Raw genomic sequence first — 18,034 nt, 5'->3', positions numbered from 1 at the left:
TGTACTAGCCGGGCTCTGGAGGAATCCCTGGGCTGCTGCCGGATCGACTGGGACAGGTAAGTCGCGTGGTCACCGCTTGCGGTGATCCACGTGTGAATATGCAGCCTTATGCCTCCGGTCTCGGGACAGACCGGAGGCGCTAGCGGTGGCGGCGGGCTCCCCCTCCATGGAGGCATACCCCGCGTGTCCACAGCCCACCAGGGATTATAGCGGCAGCGGGAGCCGGCATCCCGGGGGGTTAATTGCTAGCCAGAGGAGGAAGCCTTCCCTGTCTAGCGGCTCCTCAGCTCAGCGCGCCTTTCAATAACAAGAGATATGGTAAGAACTTATCTTTGTTATCTCTGTTTCTACGAAGTCCATAGGGTCCACAGGGTTGACCTTGGGGTATAGGTTGGGAACCAAATCCGGGCACCACGCAGTTAAAGCTTTTAGCTCCCAGGATGCACTGGGTCCACTCTCCCTATAACCCCACCCCCAAGCCAGAGGCACCTCAGTTTGTAAGTAGCCAAAGGCCGGAGGAGGAGAGAAAAAGAGAAAACTGGAACACTCAATAACCATACTCACAGAAATGGGAGACGGAAAACCGGTGACCAGCCACACAGCCCATATGAAGCCAGGTGCGTCAGGGCGGGCGCCCTGTGGACCCTATGGACTTCGTAGAAACAGATAACAAAGGTAAGTTCTTACCATATCTCTTGTTTTCTACTTCAGGGTCCATAGGGGGTCCACAGGGTTGACCTTGGGGATGTCCCAAAGCAGTTCAACCAAGGGTGGGGACGCTCCTGTGCTGAGAGGAGAATCCGTCGCCAAAAAGGAAGCATCCTGAGAGGCAAAGGAAACCAATGCCTAGAACCTTAAAAAGGTGTGGACAGAAGACCACGTGGCCACCTAGTAAGGCAAAACAGCCGAGGCGCCACAGCGAGCCGCACACGAGGGTCACATGGCCCGAGAAAAAACAAGCATCAACAACAGGAAGGCCTACCCATGGGTAGGCCCCTGAGGAAGACCTACGAGGCCATCCAGCCAACATTTGGTTATAGGCCGGCCATCCTTTCCTGTGAAAACCAGAAATCTCAGACCACCAATAAGGAGTCCGATTTCCGTAAGGAACCTGAACGGATCACATAAATCCAAAGAGGCCAGACCACAGTCAATGAGGCCACACCAGCCGAGAGGACTGGGGACAGAATGGCCGTACCATAAGTTCCAGAATAATATGGAACCTGAAAACCACTAAGAAGAAACACAGGGCGAGAGCAACTCACACCCTGACATGATGCCCTCCAGAAGAGGGAGCCACATGAGAACGCTCCCAATTCAGACACTCTCCTGGTTGATATAAACACCCTGAGAGAAAGAGAGAGCCTAAGCAATAGACCATGTAATGGCTATCACAACCAGCGGTTCCATTGACTGTCCCCGGAGGTAACGAAGAACCACTACTTACTCCCAAGGAGTCCCTAGGGAGGACAAATGGAGGCATAATCAAGAAAACACTCCAAAGGATGAACTGGATACCAGAGTGGAGCAATTCCATATCTTAACCATACTGACAGTGTAGAGATCCGCACTGTCAGGAAGACCAGGCCAAGTGTGAAACCCAAGCCAGCCGGAAGGAATGCCAGAATATCTGGAAATCCTGGACACCGAAGGATCGTATCGACAGGTACAATACCATAAGATTTATGGCTGCCACAGTTTGTGGTAGGTCCCAGCAAAAGCTGATCCATGTGCTCTAATCATTCCAACGATGACAAAGCCAGGGAAGCCGTAAGACCACTGTAAGGACACAGTCAAAGACAAACGACCCAGGTCCAAGGCAAAACCAAGGACCCTGAGACAACAGGTCCGGGCAGTGAAGCATCAGGGATGGAGTATCGATGTAGAGACTCCGAAGATCCAAGTACCCCTGACATCTGGGGCAATCAGGAGCCACCAGCAGGAAAGCATCTCCGTCTCGATTGAAAACACTTCCAAAGACCTCGAGGAAGAAGGGAGACCGGAGAACACAGGTACACAAAGTGGAAGGACCACTTCACCGACAAAGAGTCGCTGAAGGTTGCTTCAGAATCCCCAGAGCTGGACTGTAACAACATAGTGTGATAAAGTCAGAAGGCCATGAGGGTCACCTCAGGGGGGCCCCCCCTGCTCACCAGGAGATGAAACCTCTCTTGGGGAAGAGACTAGTCCCCGGGATGCACGTCGTGACGGCTGAGGACTCCCGCTTCCCAATGGAGAGCTCCTGAAATGAACGCTGCCGAGATGGTCGGGAGGAGACCCTCGGACTATGTCCGAATATGTGACATACCTGTCATTGCCACCCAACGAACAGTGTTGCTAAAAAGGAAGCCACTGTCCTGACCCTGTCGGACTGAACCTTTTCAGGTTCACCGGGAAACAAGAGTTATGCCAGAGTAAGTTAATTGACAGGGTGGAATCGACAGACGTCCAACTGCACTGAAAAGGATTCGATCCAGACACTGTCCATAGCAAAGAAAACCCTGGACGAGATGGCCATAGCCACCCGGACAGGGACCGACTTGCCTCCGGAGAGAGCATCATCGTTGGAACGAGTTTTTTCTGTCGGATAACTGTTCAATCTGGAGATGAGCCAATTATGGAAAGGCCTGGAATGGAACTGAGCCCATTCCACCATGCATCCCAGAGTGTAAAGACATCTGTCGACTGCGCAGACAACCATGTACTCCTAATGGAAGAGAGGAGATTCCGTCTTACGCCAGAAGAATTCTCAGATTCTGAGAATCCAGCAGGGATCCTAGATGAAGAATACCCAGAGAGGGATGCAGGGAGGACTTTTTCCCCGTTGATTAAACGTCTGCACCCTGAAGAAGCCACAGTCATCCTGACCTGGCTGTAAAGTACCCCGGTGATCCCGCTAAGAGCAGGAGGCCGTCCAGGTACAGGAGCATTGGGATATACTGAACAGAAGAACTGTCAGAAAATCCAAAACGCTGGTAAACCCCTGTGGGGCTGAGGACAGTCCCAACAGGCAGAGCCCGAAAAATTGTAAGTGTTGCTGTGATACAGCAAACCTCAGCCCATGCTGAGGAAAGGTCTCTGTAAGTACCCGTAGGCACGCGTCCTGTATATCCAGTGATACCATAAAGTCCCCAGGTTCCAAACATCGTATGATGGAGCATAGGGATTTCCTCCTGAGCCCAGGTAGCTTTAGGAACTGGTTCAGGGAATTGAGACAGAGAATAGGCCAAAGAGGACCATTCAGCCACCGCACCAGAAAGAAAGCAGAACAACCAGTCCCTCACTGAGATAGTGGGGATGGCCTAATTAGCTCCGCTTACCGCAACAACTGCATAGCTTTCTGGATCTGTAAGGCCCTTGTAAAGAGGCCGCCTGAGCAAAGAGGGCGTACCCTCCTACCCACGTAGCCGCGGCAACTTGACACTAGTACCGGGCGAACTGGGAAAATCGGTATCTCCCAGTTGTAGGCCTGTCCCGTCAGGCTGAAGAGATATCTGTAGGTTCAGAAGCAGGATCGGCTGGCAGTCCAGGCCTGCTCGGTACTGGATATGTCGGCCCTTGTAGATGCCGACAGTCTACGAAGAAACAGACCTTTAGGCTGACCCAGATGACAAAAAGACTTAACAGACTTAGTCTGAGGCCTTGTAGTGGGCATAGCTGAAAGCGGTAAACTTGTCGTTAGTAATACTGCCAATGTTACTACAATCTTGTCAAGGTCAGGACCAAACAATATCAACCCTAAAGATGGTATCTGCACCTCTGCATTCCCAGAGCGCAGCCATAGGGTATTACGGAGGATACAGTCGCAGCCGGAACTCTGAAAGTTAGGAGACTGGTATCCAATATAGGCATTTCCACCTATGACAACTGCATATATTACGTGAGCGACCAAATACCTTTGAACCCCCGACGTGTTGGAGGGGAAAAAACGTTACAAATGCATCAACCCAATATGCAATAGTATTAACCAACCATGCTATAGCCATGGTAGGATGGGTAACAACTCCTGAAAGCAAGTATACTGATTTCAGGCAGAGTTACCACCTACGGATCCGAAGAATCCGACCACGCAGGAATGGGAGGCGTAGTAACGTCTGTAATCAGACGAGTAACACGCCCATCCACCCCAGGAGGGGCTCGTGATGACCCTCAGGGAATTTGGGACAGGAGGCCAAACACTGTTGTAACACCTCCTATCTGGCAACAGCCAGAGTCCCGCTATGCGATCCACCCGCTAGTCAGCAACAGGGAACCCGAAGGCACGTAATACTGAGGGTGTATGATACAGGTGCAGGTCAACATTCACTCTAACCAGAATGGACCTGCTACCAGCCCTAAAGCAGGGATAATAATACCTGAAATAGGCTTCCCCCCGTGTAAGAGGGAAAGAGCCCCAAACAGTATCCAGTTCACGGCAGAGCCAACTGGGAAGTAACCACAGGGCGTCAACCACGCCAATTAGCGTTTCGTAGAAAACTACATCCACCCAGGGTGGCTGTTGTGGTAATCCCTGCAAGGGGAATGACAGACTATTGTGGCACCAGGGGGAATTCATATACTGCGAAAAACCCCTGCAGGGAGCGGTAGTCTGTGTCACAGGGGAAGAGTGCAAGAAGCTGCGAGATACCCTGAGATGAAAAGGGCAGTATGGTGAAGTAACCCCAAGTGAGGTACAACAATGGGGCCCGCCCGGCGATCCGCAATTGAGAGGATCCCGAGAAAACAAACCGCCCAAGGGGGTCGTGTAAGGGGCCCGGCCCCAGATGACGCCACATACAGAACCCTTTATGAGTCAAATCCTCCGCACTAACACCTGCAGCACATGACTTGCAGGATAGTAAAAATGGGTGCAGTATAACGCTCTATCTCCTGGTCAGACATATCTGACCAACCCTCTTGGCGGAAATATTAAGCAGCGCTATACTGGTCCTGACTGATGCCAAAAATTAGCTGCAGGGACCCATTTTCAGCGTATGCAACACACAGTTCCATCTAAAATATGGCAACGTGCAGCACGCAACAGTATGTGACAAACCACACAAATATTAACCAGTATATAAATGTGAGGTCTCAGAACCACCCTAAGTACAGCTGTATTAGGGCAGATAAAGAAAAGGGATAGATATACACTGACAGGTGAGAGAATAAAGTACAGACAGTCAGCACTAGCATAAGTCACATACAATGCAGATATATACATATATACATAAACATGTCATATAATATACTGCACTATTACACTGCATTCAACTGCCCAGATTCAGTGTCTGGGAAGGCTACAGCGCTGTGTACACTGACCTGATGGTGAGGTACGCAGGGGGACTGGACCAACTGCCATCCTGAGAGATATCTGCTGCACCACAGAGATAAAATGGCCGCTGGAGACCTCAGAGGAAGCGTGGCCCGCGGAGGAAGCAGCTCAGCGACGCCAGACTATGGATACTGAAAGGCGCGCTGAGCTGAGGGGAAGAGCCGCTGTAACAGGGAAGGCTGCCTCCCCTGGCCGGCTATTAACCCCCGGGACGCCGGCTCCCTGCACCGATCGTTAAGTCCCTGGTGGTCTAGTGGACACACGGGGTATGGGGGGCCCGCCGCCACTGCCGGCGCCTCCGGTCTGTCCCCTGAGACCGGAGGCACAGGACTGCATTTGAAATGCGCGGATCACCGCAAGCGGTGATCCGCGACCTTACCTGCTCCCCGTGGATCCGGCAGCAGTCCTGGGCGCCCGCAGAGTCCGGCTAGTACAGACTCTGGGGTCCCGCTGAGATCCCCAGATCTGTACTGGCGTCTCAGCGCCAGCGGGGTGACGGAGCGGCAGCTTAGACGTCCTATGGACAGTCCGACGCTGCCGCTCTGAAGAGTCCAAAGTCCATGGAAAAAACTTTGTCCCTAAAAAAATAAAATAAGCTTAGGGGCTGCTGATCAGCTCCCCCTGCGCTAACGGTGACCCGACTCCGGCCGGGCACCAACTGAAACTGAGGTGCCTCTGGCTTGGGGGTGGGGTTATAGGGAGAGTGGACCCAGTGCATCCTGGGAGCTAAAAGCTTTAACTGCGTGGTGCCCAGATTTGGTTCCCAACCTATACCCCAAGGTCAACCCTGTGGACCCCCTATGGACCCTGAAGTAGAAAATACAGTCTGGCGTCGCTGAGCTGCTTCCTCCGCGGGCCACGCTTCTTCTGAGGTCTCCAGTGGCCATTTTCTGTGGTGCTGCAGAACTCTTAGGATGTCAGTGAGCCCAGTCCCCCTGCGTACCTGCCCATTTTGGGTGAGTGTACACAGCGCTATAGCCTTCCCAGACACTGAATCTGGGCAGTTGAATGTAGCGACATTGTGCAGTATATTATATGTCATGCTTATGTATGTATATATATGTTTCTGCATTGTATGTGACTTATGCTAGTGCTGACTGTCTGCTTTTTCTCTCACCTGTCAGTGTATATCTATCCCTTTTCTTTATCTGCCCTAATACAGGTGTACCTGGGGTGGTTCTGAGACCTCACATATATATATTTGTTAATATCTGTGAGGTTTGTCACATACTGTTGCGGGCTGCACGTTGCCATATTTTAGATGGAACTGAGTTGCATACGCTGATAATGGGTCCCTGCAGCTAATCTTAGCGTCAGTCAGGACCGGTATGGCGCTGCTTAATATTTCCGTCAAGATAGTCAGATATATCTGACCAGGAGATTGCACACGATACTGCACCCATTATTGCTATCCTGCAAGTCATAGCCTGCAGGAATTAGTGCGGAGGATTTTAACTCAGGTTTATGTATGCGGCACCATCTGGTGCGGGGCCCCTTGCACGACCCCCTTAAAGGGCGGTTTATTTCTCAGGATCCTCTCCTTTGAGGATCGCCGGGCGGGCCCCATTGTCGTCACTCGCTTGGAGTTACTTCACCATACTGCCCTTTTGAACTCGGGGTATCTCGCAATTTCTTGCAATTTACCCCTGTGTCACAGACTATCGCTCCCCGCCGGGGTTTTTCACAGTACATGAATTACCTCCGATACCACATCGGTCTGTCATTCCCCTTGCAGGGATTACCACAAATGTCGTTTTATACGAAATACTAATTGGCGTGATATACGCCCTGTGGTTACTGACCAGTGGCTCTGCCGTGAACTGGATGGTATATTCGGCTCTTTCCCTCTCACATGGGGGGAGCCGATTTCAAGTATTATTATCCCTGCTTTGGGGCTGGTAGCCAGGTTCATTCTGGATATAGAGAATGTCGATCCTGCACCTGTATCATACATCTCCCGTTTTCTGTCCAAGGGTGGATCTCATAGCGGGAGTCTGGCTGTCGCCAGATACGAGGAGTCACACAGGCCTCCTGTTTCCCATTCCCTGAGGGTCCTCACAAGTAATGGAAATCCCCTTCTGGGATGGATTTGTATGTTAATCATCGGGTTACAGGCATTAATATGCCTCCCATCCTGGCCTGGACGGATTTTACGGATCCATAGGTGGTAACTTTGCCTGAAATCAATGCACTCGTTTTCAGGGCCTGTTGCCCGTCCTACCATGGCCATCGCATGGTGATGCTTTTGTGACTTTTTTCCCCTCCAACATGTCTGAGGTTCAAATATCTTTTGCCGCTCACATAAAATATGCAGTGGTCATATGTGGGATTACCTCATGGGATGCCGGTCTTCTAACTTTCAGGGTTTCGGCAGCGTCTGTATCCGCCGCAGTACCCTATGGCTGCGTTATGGGAAAGCAGAGGTGCACACTCCTTCCATGGGGAAGTTCTTGTTTGGTCCTGACCTTGACAAGATCGTTGCATCATTGGCAGTATCACTAATGGGGAGATACCGTCTTTAGCTACTCCCACTACATTCGGACTAACTCTGTTAAGTCTTTTTGTCCTCAGGGTCAGCCTAAAGGCCTGTTTTTTCCTAGGCTGTCGGCCTCCATGGGGGCCACCATATCCAGTACCGAGCAGTCCTGGACTTCCGGACGACCCTGTTTCTACACCTGAGGATATACCCTGACGGGACAGGTCTACATCTGGGGAATTTCCAGAGTGAGGTACTGATTCTCAACGGCCTCTCATTGCTCAGGCAGCCTCCTCACAGGCATTGTTACACGGGCCCTTCTTCAGACCTGATCAGGGCCTTACAATCCCAGAAAGCTATACAGTCTTTGTGGTAAGCAGAGCTATTTCGGCCAACCTCACTATCTCAGTGAGGGACTGGTTGTTCTACTTTCTTTCTGGGGCGGTGACCAACTGGTCCTCCTTTGCCTATACTCAAATCCCTGAATCAGATTCCAACGGTGCCTTGACTCAGGTGGAATCGTCCATGCTCCATCATCCGATGTTTGTTTGGAACCTGGGGATTTTATGGTATATCCGAGTATTCAGGATACGTACCTACGGGTACATACAGAGCCCTCTCATCAGCATGGGTTCAGGTTTGCTGTGCCACAGCAACACTTTTAAGTTTCGGGCTCTGCCTTTTGGGGCTGTCCTCAACTCCACCGGGGTTTACCAGCTTTATGGATTTTCTGACAGTTCACCTGTTCAGTGTATCCGAATGCTCCTTTCTCTGGACGGTCTCCTGCTTTTAGCAGGATCACCAAGGTACTTTACCGCCAGGTCAGGATAACCGTGGCTTCTTCTCGGCACAGATAATTAGTCAACGGAGAAAAAGTCCTCCCTGCATCCCTCACAGGGTTTTCTTCATCTGGGAGCACTGCTGGATTCTCAGAATCTGAGAATTTTTCTGGCGTAAGACAAGATCTCCACTCTTCAACTTGGAGTGTGCGGATATCTACGCAGTCGATATATGGCATTACTCTTTGTGATGCGCGGTCTACCAGAGTGTCTACCTTTTGGTATGGTGGAATGTGCTCAGTTCCATTCCAGGCCTTGCCATAATTGACTCCCCTCCAGATGGATCGAGTTTTTTCCATCGGATCGCTGTTCGAACGATGATACTTTCTCCGGAGGCGAGTTGGTCTCTGTCCGGGTGGCTATGGCCATCTCGTCCAGGGTGTTCTTTGCTAAAGACAGTGTCTGGTCCGCATTCGTTTCGGGGCAGTTGGACGTCTGTCGCTTCTGCCCTGCCACTTAACTTGTTGATACTTTAGGCTGTCTTGGACTTTCACTCTGGCCTAACCCATATGTCACGGTAAACCTGAATAGGTTCAGTCCGACAGTGTCACAACAGTGGCTTCCATCTAGGCAACACTGGTAGTTGGGTGGCAATGTCAGGAATGTCACCCATTCTGACATAGTCCAAGGGTATTCTCCTGGCCAACTCTGCAGTGTTTATTCCCGGAGCTCTCCATTGGGAAGCGGGCTTCCTCAGCCGTCACGGCGTGCATCCCGGGGACTAGTCTCTTCTCCAAGAGAGGTTTCAACTCCTGGTGAGCAGAGGGGGCCTCCCTGAGGGGATTGATCCCCATGGCCTTCTGACTCGATCACACATTACCGGTGTTACAGTCCAGCTCTAGGAGTACTGAAGCTACCTTCAGTGACTCTTTGTCAGTGAAGTGGTCCTTCCACTTTGTGTACCTGTGTCCTCCGGTCTCCCTTCTTCCTCGAGGTCTTCGGAAGTTTAATTCGAGACGGAGGGGCTTTCCTTCTGGGGGCTCCAGGTCGTCCCAGACATCACTGGTATTAAGATTTTCGGAGTCTCCTCATCGATGCTCCGTTCCTACTGCTTCACTATCTGGACCTGTTGTCTCAGGGTCCTTGTTTTTCCCTGGATCTGGATCGCTTGTCTTTAACTGCGCCCCTACTGTGGTCCTCGGGCTTCCCTGGTTCTGTCTTCATTGAGATGTTTAGAGCAGATAGGCCAGACTTTGCTGGGATCTGCCACGGACTGTGGCATACATAATTCTTATGGTATCGTACCTGTCGATACGATCCTTCGGTGTCCAGGATTTCCAGATATTCTGGCATTCCTTCCGGCTGGCTTGGGTTTCACCCTTGGCCTGGCCTTCCTGACAGTGCGGATCTCTACACTGTCGGTATGGTTAAGATATGGAATTGCTCCGCTCTGGTATCCAGTTTATCCTTTGGAGTGTTTTCTGGATTATGCCTCCACTTGTCCTCCCTAGGGACTCCTGGGGAGTAAGTAGTGGTTCTTTGTTCCCTCCGGGGACAGTCAATGGAACCGCTGGTTGTGATAGCCATTACATGGTCTATTGTTTAAGCTCTCTCTCTCTCTCTCTCTCTCAGGGTGTTTAAATCAACCAGGAGAGTGTCTGAATTGGGAGCGTTCTCATGTGGCTCCCTCTTCTGGAGGGCATCATGTCAGGGTGTGAGTTGCTCTCGCCCTGTGTTTCTTCTTAAAGTGGTTTTTAGGTTCCATATTATTCTGGAACTTATGGTATGGCCATTCAGTTCCCAGTCCTCTCGGCTGGTGTGGCCTCATTGACTGTGGTCCGGCCTCTTTGGCTTTATGTGATCCGTTCAAGTTCCTTATGGTAATCGGACTCCTTATTGGTGGTCTGCGGTTTCTGGTTTTAACAGGAAACGATGGCCGGCCTATAATGAAATGTTGGCTGGATGACCTCGTATGTCTTCCTCAGGGGGCCTACCCATGGGTGGGCATTTCTGTCGTTGAGGCTTGTTTTTTTCTCGGGCCGTGTAACCCTCGTGGGCGGCTCGTCGTGGCGCCTCGGCTGTTTTGCCTTACTAGGTGTCCACGTGGTCTTCTGTCCATACCTTTTTAAGGTTCTAGGCATTGGTTTCCTTTGCCTCTCAGGATGCTTCCTTTTTGGTGACTGATTCTCCTCTCAGCACAGGAGCGTCCCCACCCTTGGTTGAACTGCTTTGGGACATCCCCAAGGTCAACCCTGTGGACCCCCTATGGACCCTGAAGTAGAAAACAAGAGATATGGTAAGAACTTACCTTTGTTATCTCTGTTTCTACGAAGTCCATAGGGTCCACAGGGCGCCCGCCCTGACGCACCTGGCTTCATATGGGCTGTGTTACTGGTCACCGGTTTTCCGTCTCCTATTGCTGTGAGTATGGTTTCTTGTGTGTTCCAGTCTTCCTTCTCTCTGTTCCATATTCTCCTCCGGCCTAGGCTGCTTACCAACTGAGGTGCCTGTGGCTGCCTTGCAAAGCGCGCTCCGCAGAGGCGCCTCAAAGCTGCCCAGAAGGTACCAACCGACCTTGTGAAGTGAGCAGTCACCGGGGCCGGAAGGTTCACCGCCATGTACGCACGGTGGATAGTCAACTACTGCTTCGTAGCTGGCCAACCTCACTTGTGGAAACCATAGAGAATGAAAAGGGAATCCGACTTCCGGATATCCCTGGTACGATCGATATGGATGCGGAGGGCCCTCAAAACATCCAAAGAGGTCTCTTCCGCCGAATCCTCTAGAGACTGAAAGGCCGGGACCACAATCTCTTGATTGAGGTGGAATCTGGAAACCACTTTCAGAAGTTAACCTAGTAGAGTCCAAAGAATGGCCCGGTCCGAGTGATAGACAAGAAAAGGAGAGCGACACGACAGTGCGTTTAAGTCTGACACACGCCGAGCCAAAGCAATAGCCAGGAGAAAAATAGTGTTTCACGTGAGCCAACGAAGTCCCACCGAATCCAATGGCTCAAAGAGGTGATTGAAGTGCCCGAAGCACCAGGGATAAGTCCCACGGCGCCAGCAAAGGAACAAACTGAGGATGCACGTGGAGAACACCCTGAGAGAAGGTACGAACATCCGGCATCAAGGCAAATCTGTCTCTGAAAGAGAACCGAAAGGGCCGAGACCTGTACTTGTAAGGAAGACAGACAAAGCGACAAATCCAGGCTGGACTTCAAAAACTAGAGAACTCTGGAAAGCCGGAAGGATCTGGGGTTAAAAACTCTGGAAGAACACCAGGAGAAGTGCGCCAAAACTGATGATGATAAACTTTGACTGAAGAAGGCTTCCGCGCATTCAACATGGAGCAAATGAGTGACTGCGAAAAACCTTTAGCTCTCCAGACAGATGTCTCCGAAGCCATTCTATCAAAGCGAAGTGAGTCAGATTCGAGTGGAAGCACGGGCCTTGAGACAGGATATGGCTGTATAGGAAGATGCAGGGGGACGTCGACGAAGAGCCTGAGAAGATCGGCGTATCAAACCCTCCGCGGCCAATCGGGAGCTACCAGAATCACAGTGCCACCTTCCAACTTGAACAGAAGTGAGATCGGAGGGAATATGTACATGAGATTGAAATCCCACTGAAGCACCAAGGCATCCACCAGAAGAGCCCCCATGTCTCTGGTGCGAGAACCGTATTTTGGTACCCTGTGGCTGAACGGAGACTCCATCAGATCGACTTCCGGCAGGCCCCAACGATGAACTAGAAGCTGAAAAGTCAATGAAGGGCCATTTGACTTCGATGTAGTAGACATCTTGGCGAAAGCCCACTGCCCAATTCTGGACCCCCCCGGAATGCAAACTGCCCACAAAGTTGGAACATGATGATCCGCCCAATGGAGAATGCGACTGACCTCTTTTCATGGTGCCGCGACTGCCGCCCTGATGGTTTATGTAAGCGACGGCTGTCGCGTAGTCCGATTTGTACTTGGACTGGGCTATGCTGAAGGAATTGCTGATCCTGACAGAGAGCTCTGAAGGCAACTCTAAGTTCCAAGACATTAGAAAGGGAGCTGGCTCTCCTGAGCCGTCCATTGACCTTGGAAGGACTGCTGGCAGGTCACTGTTCCCCACCCACTAAGACGGGCGTCTGTGGTGAGCAGGACCCAGTTCAGAATCCAGAAGGGTGACTCTTTTTTTTTTTTTTTTTCAAGTGGGAGCTCTGGAACAACCACACAAGGGAGAGACTAACCTCCCAAGACAGGACTGTTTTCTGCAACTTGATGTGGAGATCGGATCCATTCCAACGAGTCAGAATCTACCCCTGGAGAGGCCGGGAGTGAAACTGGGTGTACTCCACCATGTTGATACCAGTATTCGCATGCAGGTGTGATATGACACCTGATGAAGTAAGAACCCTCGAATACTGTCCTGCAGCTCCTGAATCTTGTCCACTGGGAGAAGCACTCTTTTTGAACCTGTGAGTCCAACAGAGCCCCCAGGTGCTACATCTCCTGGGCTGGAGTCAGGGAGGACTTCTTCCAGTTGATGACCCACCTGTCTGGCTGCAAAAGATCTATTGTGAGACAAAGGTGCTCCCTGAGCATATCTGGAGATCTGGCTAGGATAAGAAGATTGTCCAGGAGAATTCTAATACCCTTGTGCTGCAATGACCTTTGTGAACACAAGAGGAGCTGTGGAAAGACCAAAGGGCAAGGCTCGAAACTGGTAGTGCTCCTCCTTGACTGTAAACCAGAGGAAACACTGGTGATGTCAAATTTGCACATGCAAATAAGCATCCTGGCTATCCAAGCAGGCCATGAAATCCCCAGGTTCCAAGGCCAAACTGATGGAGTGCAAAGACTCTAGGGGACCTGCAAACACTTGTTTAGGGATTTGAGGTTGAGAATTGGGTGGAAGGAGCCTTTTGGCTTCTGATTCTAGTAAAGATTGGTGTAGAAGGCAGAGCCCATTTGATCGTGAGGGACAGCAACTATTACCCTGGAGGTTAGTAGAGAGTGAATTAACTCCCGCAGTGCTTTTTCTGGAAGGCCTGTTGTAAACTATCTGTGGATGCCTGCTGAAAGTCAGAGTGTAGCCCTACGAGACTACGCCGTAAACCCAGGCGTCTGACGTGGTTGTCATCCAGATGAGGGGGGGGGTTAGGGTTAAGCACCCCTAAAAGGAGGGTACTTACCTCATGCTGTCGGGATTTCCATCTGTCGGGCTCGCAGTGTCGGGATTTGAACCGGCACCATTATAATCCAATTCCGCTGGCTACAGTTAATCTTGATATGTTTAGCCTGACCCAGCAACATGTCTTCCAAGAACAAAAGTGCCCATGGAGGCTCCTTTGCTGCAGACATGTAGACACTGTTCTGCTGGTCTTGCGGTCCAGGATGGTCTCTATCCGGTGTTACTCAGACACGCAGCAAGACACCTTATACTACTTGCATCCAGGAATAATCATGGGCAGCCAACTAGTCACAGGTAATGTCGCAGTTGGTAAATCACCTTACAGCTTCCACACCTGTCCTTCCTACTTTGGGGGGTCCAAGCCACCCCTATTATGCAGCTGTTTGCGCTGGAACCACAATGAATGAGCACCATCTCACAATCAGTGCAAGGCTTAGCTCAGGTGTCTGCCTCATTTCAGCAAATGATGGATAGGGACCATACTTCTGGATGCAAACCGTCCAGACGCGAGAACTCTTGTCCCCCAGACGGTTGAGGTTTCTAATTCAGAACACTCCCTGGATCAGGAGGAGGAGGAGGAGGAGGATTTTTCCGGTGCCACAGCGGAAGAGGCCTCGTCTGTTCAGACGGAGCTTCTCCCTCAAGTAGATATTGTTGTCTTAGTTAGGGCAGTCAGATCGGTCCTTTCTATTGAGGAGGAATGAGCTCCTAAACCCAAGGTGCTGATTTTCAAGCGGCAGAAAAAAAAAAAGGTCTCAGTGAGAGTTTCCTAAATTTGAAGTAGCAGAGGCTTCGACTGCTCCTAACAGCCGGTTTCAGGTCTCCAAGCACATTGTGTCCTTAGACCTGATGCCTGCCTAGCAGCGTAGCAAATAGGAGTCTCCACTTCTAGTTGACACACCTATCTTATAAAGAGTTCTATCCTTATTTCGAATACAATTCCCTCAATGAGCCGACAGACAGGAAGTTTGGAAGATTTCCCCAAGGGATTTTATACTCATGCAGGTGCTATCGCACATACTGCCATGGCATATGCATGGGTGGCCAAGGCACTTGGGCGGACGCCCTGGAGGAGGGCCTTACATCAGGGGCCCATGGTAACCAGCTATTAGCTCTGGTGGCACATATCAAGCAGGCTGCTTCCTATCTGTATGAAGCGGCTCTTGACACTGGCATCAACTTCCAAGGTGTCAGCCAGAAGGGTCCACTGACTGCGCTCCTGACGCGCTGACTCGGACTCTAAGAAGGCCCTTCCCATTTGGGCCAGAATTGGATAAAGTAGTTGCCACGGTGTCTGCTTCCAAGACAGCATTTCTACCTTCGGCAGCAACTCCTAAAGCTCAAGCATCATCCTTTTGCCCACAAGGGAAGCCAAGTGGCAGTCCTTTTCAAGTTCCCAGAAATCTGCCACTAAGACCTCCAAACCCAGAAGTAAGCAGACCTGGCTAACAAGCCTATCAATTGGTGGGACAGGCCTCTCCCTGGACAACACCAGTGTGGAAGGCCAGCTTTTGCTTCTCTCCAACATCTGGATGACATGGCAAACAGGACTGGCGTCCCATGATCACCTCGTTCGGGCCCACGTTGTCCTGAATTCCGGTGTCTGTATCTCGACGCCTGTCATAAATCCCTAGCCGGCACTATGTTTTCTTCAGAATCTGCATCGGCCAGTGGGCGGAGCTAAGCAGGACTCAGGTTTTTAGAGCAGAGAGCACTCAGCACTGCAGAGGAGGAGGATGGAGACAGACATGGTGTAAGTCCTGTCCTGATAGCTGGAGACACTGGTGGAAATAGCGGTGGTGCAGCTGGTGCCCACTGTGGTCATAGCCGCCTGCATCCAACAGCACCGCTGCAAGTATCCCACGGGCTCCATAGTATTTAAGTGTAGGGCGAACCGCAGTGAGAACTTCTGTACTACACAGTAACAAACACACCGCCGCTATATATGGGGACCACTACATGGGGCACTGCATAGGTGGACCCAAAGCATATTCTTGCACCTGGGCCCACCACTCTCTAGTTCCACCACTATGGTAGTTGTCTCACTTTAGGTTAAGTATCAGGAATGACATCAGTGAAGAGCTAGCTGTGGCTGTTATTAGATATGATTTGTCTGTAAAATCAGTTCTCCAAAGCATTGGAATGACCAGTCATACACTGATGTAATCAGAATAGCAGGTTAGAGCTGTAAGTGGTAAGGGGGAGATGGACACATAATGGATGGAACACATTAAACTAAACAGACTATAAAGGGAATTTGGGGGGGTGGGGTCAGGAGACATGGATCCAGGCAGCAGTTAGAGAGGGGATAGATGAAGGGGAGGCAGGTGACATAAGGGAACAGATTATTATTTTATTTTTTAAAAGAAAAATATAATACATGATAATAGTGAGGCTCCTTCTTGAATTCTGAATCTCCCTGCTTTGATGACCATTGTATGTTTATGGGTAGCAATGTGCTGGAGCCAGGGGCGCGCTAAGAGGAGCGGGTGCACATGTGCAGTCTCTGACCGGGGCCCCCTCACCTCTACCCAGCATCACACTGGCCCTCATTAAGACCCGGGCGCAAGCGCTGAGCGTTCGCAACTGGGTCGATGGTGAGGCACTGCGCGTGCACAAGCCCCGGAGCGAGAGAGAAATTCTCTCGCTCCGGAGCTCACTAAAAAAGGGGCGGCTGGCGATGTTGATAGCTCGCCCCGTTTTGTAGGCGTGGCGGGGTGGTTTCACAAATGGAGGCGTTCCGCTGTTTTGTGGGCGGCCACACTGACATCAGCAGTGATGTCAGTGGGGAGCTTCCAGCTCGATCAGAGCAGGAAGCTCCGTCGGGCTTGCGGTTGCCGAGACCTTAGGGTCTCGTCGCAAAGCCCCAATGGTCGCTAAAGCTGTGGGTGGTAACCCACAGCTTAGCTAGCGACCAGGAGGCCGCACTTGAAACGTGAAGCGGCCGCCCTCATTCAGAGAGAGTGCTTGCTTCTTGCGACCGCCTCTGAATGAGGGCCACTGAGTGCAGCAGTAGACTCTCGTGCTGTGCCAGACTCTACTGTGCGTGTTCAAAACACCGGGACAATGGCTGCTGTGCCATTTTGATGGCGATTTGTACAGCCCTGCTACCACCGATGGACTCTGGAGTGGTAAGTATTGAATAAGTGGGTGCAGGGTGTGCGGTATGGGCCCCCCTGGACCCATATGCACCTATTATAGATACAACCCGGGCTGGAGCAATAGTTCTAAAACAGTACAACATTTGGCAAGGGGTTACTGTAAAATGAGGTATTGGGAAGACCTATGCGCATGCATGGGTTCCAAGTACCCAGAAACCCCCCTGCCTGCCTCTCAGTAAGTGTAGTGTGGACCGTAACAAGCACACCGCCGCTGGCGATGGGTAGTACACTCGTACTACCTGGTGGTGGGGTGTTTGTTTTAGCAGCCAATGAGGAGTGATTTATTTAAACCAGCGGTGGCCAGATGAAGAATTGAAGTATCTATTGGGCATATCTGTTTGGATATTAAACACCCCTGAAGAAGTCTATATTTGATGAAACGCATTGTGCGATAATGGAAAAAGTGGGCTAATTTGCTGTTAAAGAGCTCATACTCCTGAAGAGGAGGGACATCAAGTTATTAACAGCTAGCCCATATAGGCCACTCTGCATGTGCTGTGTAAGATTTTAACCTTTTTCATTTTTTATAATTTTTAAATTTCATTTTTTATAATAAATATGAATCAAGTATACAGAAACTGATTATTGCAGTTTTGGGTGAACTCTGGTGTGAGGGTCTCATTGTAGAAACAGTAAGAAGAACCTTATCCTCCAACTTCAACAACTAAAAGAACACTGAAAGACTTAACAGGACAACAAAGGTGTTGTTGAACTATTATAAACAAATTGTGTTGGTACACCTTAAGACCCGCCCCAATCCATATTATATATATATATATATATATATATATCACACACACACACACACACACACACACACACACACCCCCCAGCAGGCAGCGACATCTGCAAGAACAGATAGGAGAGAGCAGGACCGCCTGCCAAACTATTTTGATTCTGCTGTGCCAACCCAAATTTTGGGTGTCGGCACCACTCAGTCAATACTTTGTCCTAATTACAAGGACAGTAGGGAGGTAGATCTCAGTGCACACTGTTCTTCTTGTGAAGGGCAAGCTGTGGGTCCCAGCAGTAGTGCATGAAGCATTGGACAGGTATTTAAAGTGGATGGAAATGGGTTGGAGACAGTTCTCACATGATCCCCACGGTTCTTGCCCGGTGGCAGAA

Source organism: Taudactylus pleione, unplaced genomic scaffold, assembly GCF_031769625.1.
Source record: "Taudactylus pleione unplaced genomic scaffold, aTauple2 ptg000363l, whole genome shotgun sequence".
Classification (NCBI taxonomy): Eukaryota; Metazoa; Chordata; class Amphibia; order Anura; family Myobatrachidae; genus Taudactylus; species Taudactylus pleione.
The sequence above is the reverse complement of the archived record's forward strand: the minus strand, read 5'-3'. Positions refer to the sequence as shown.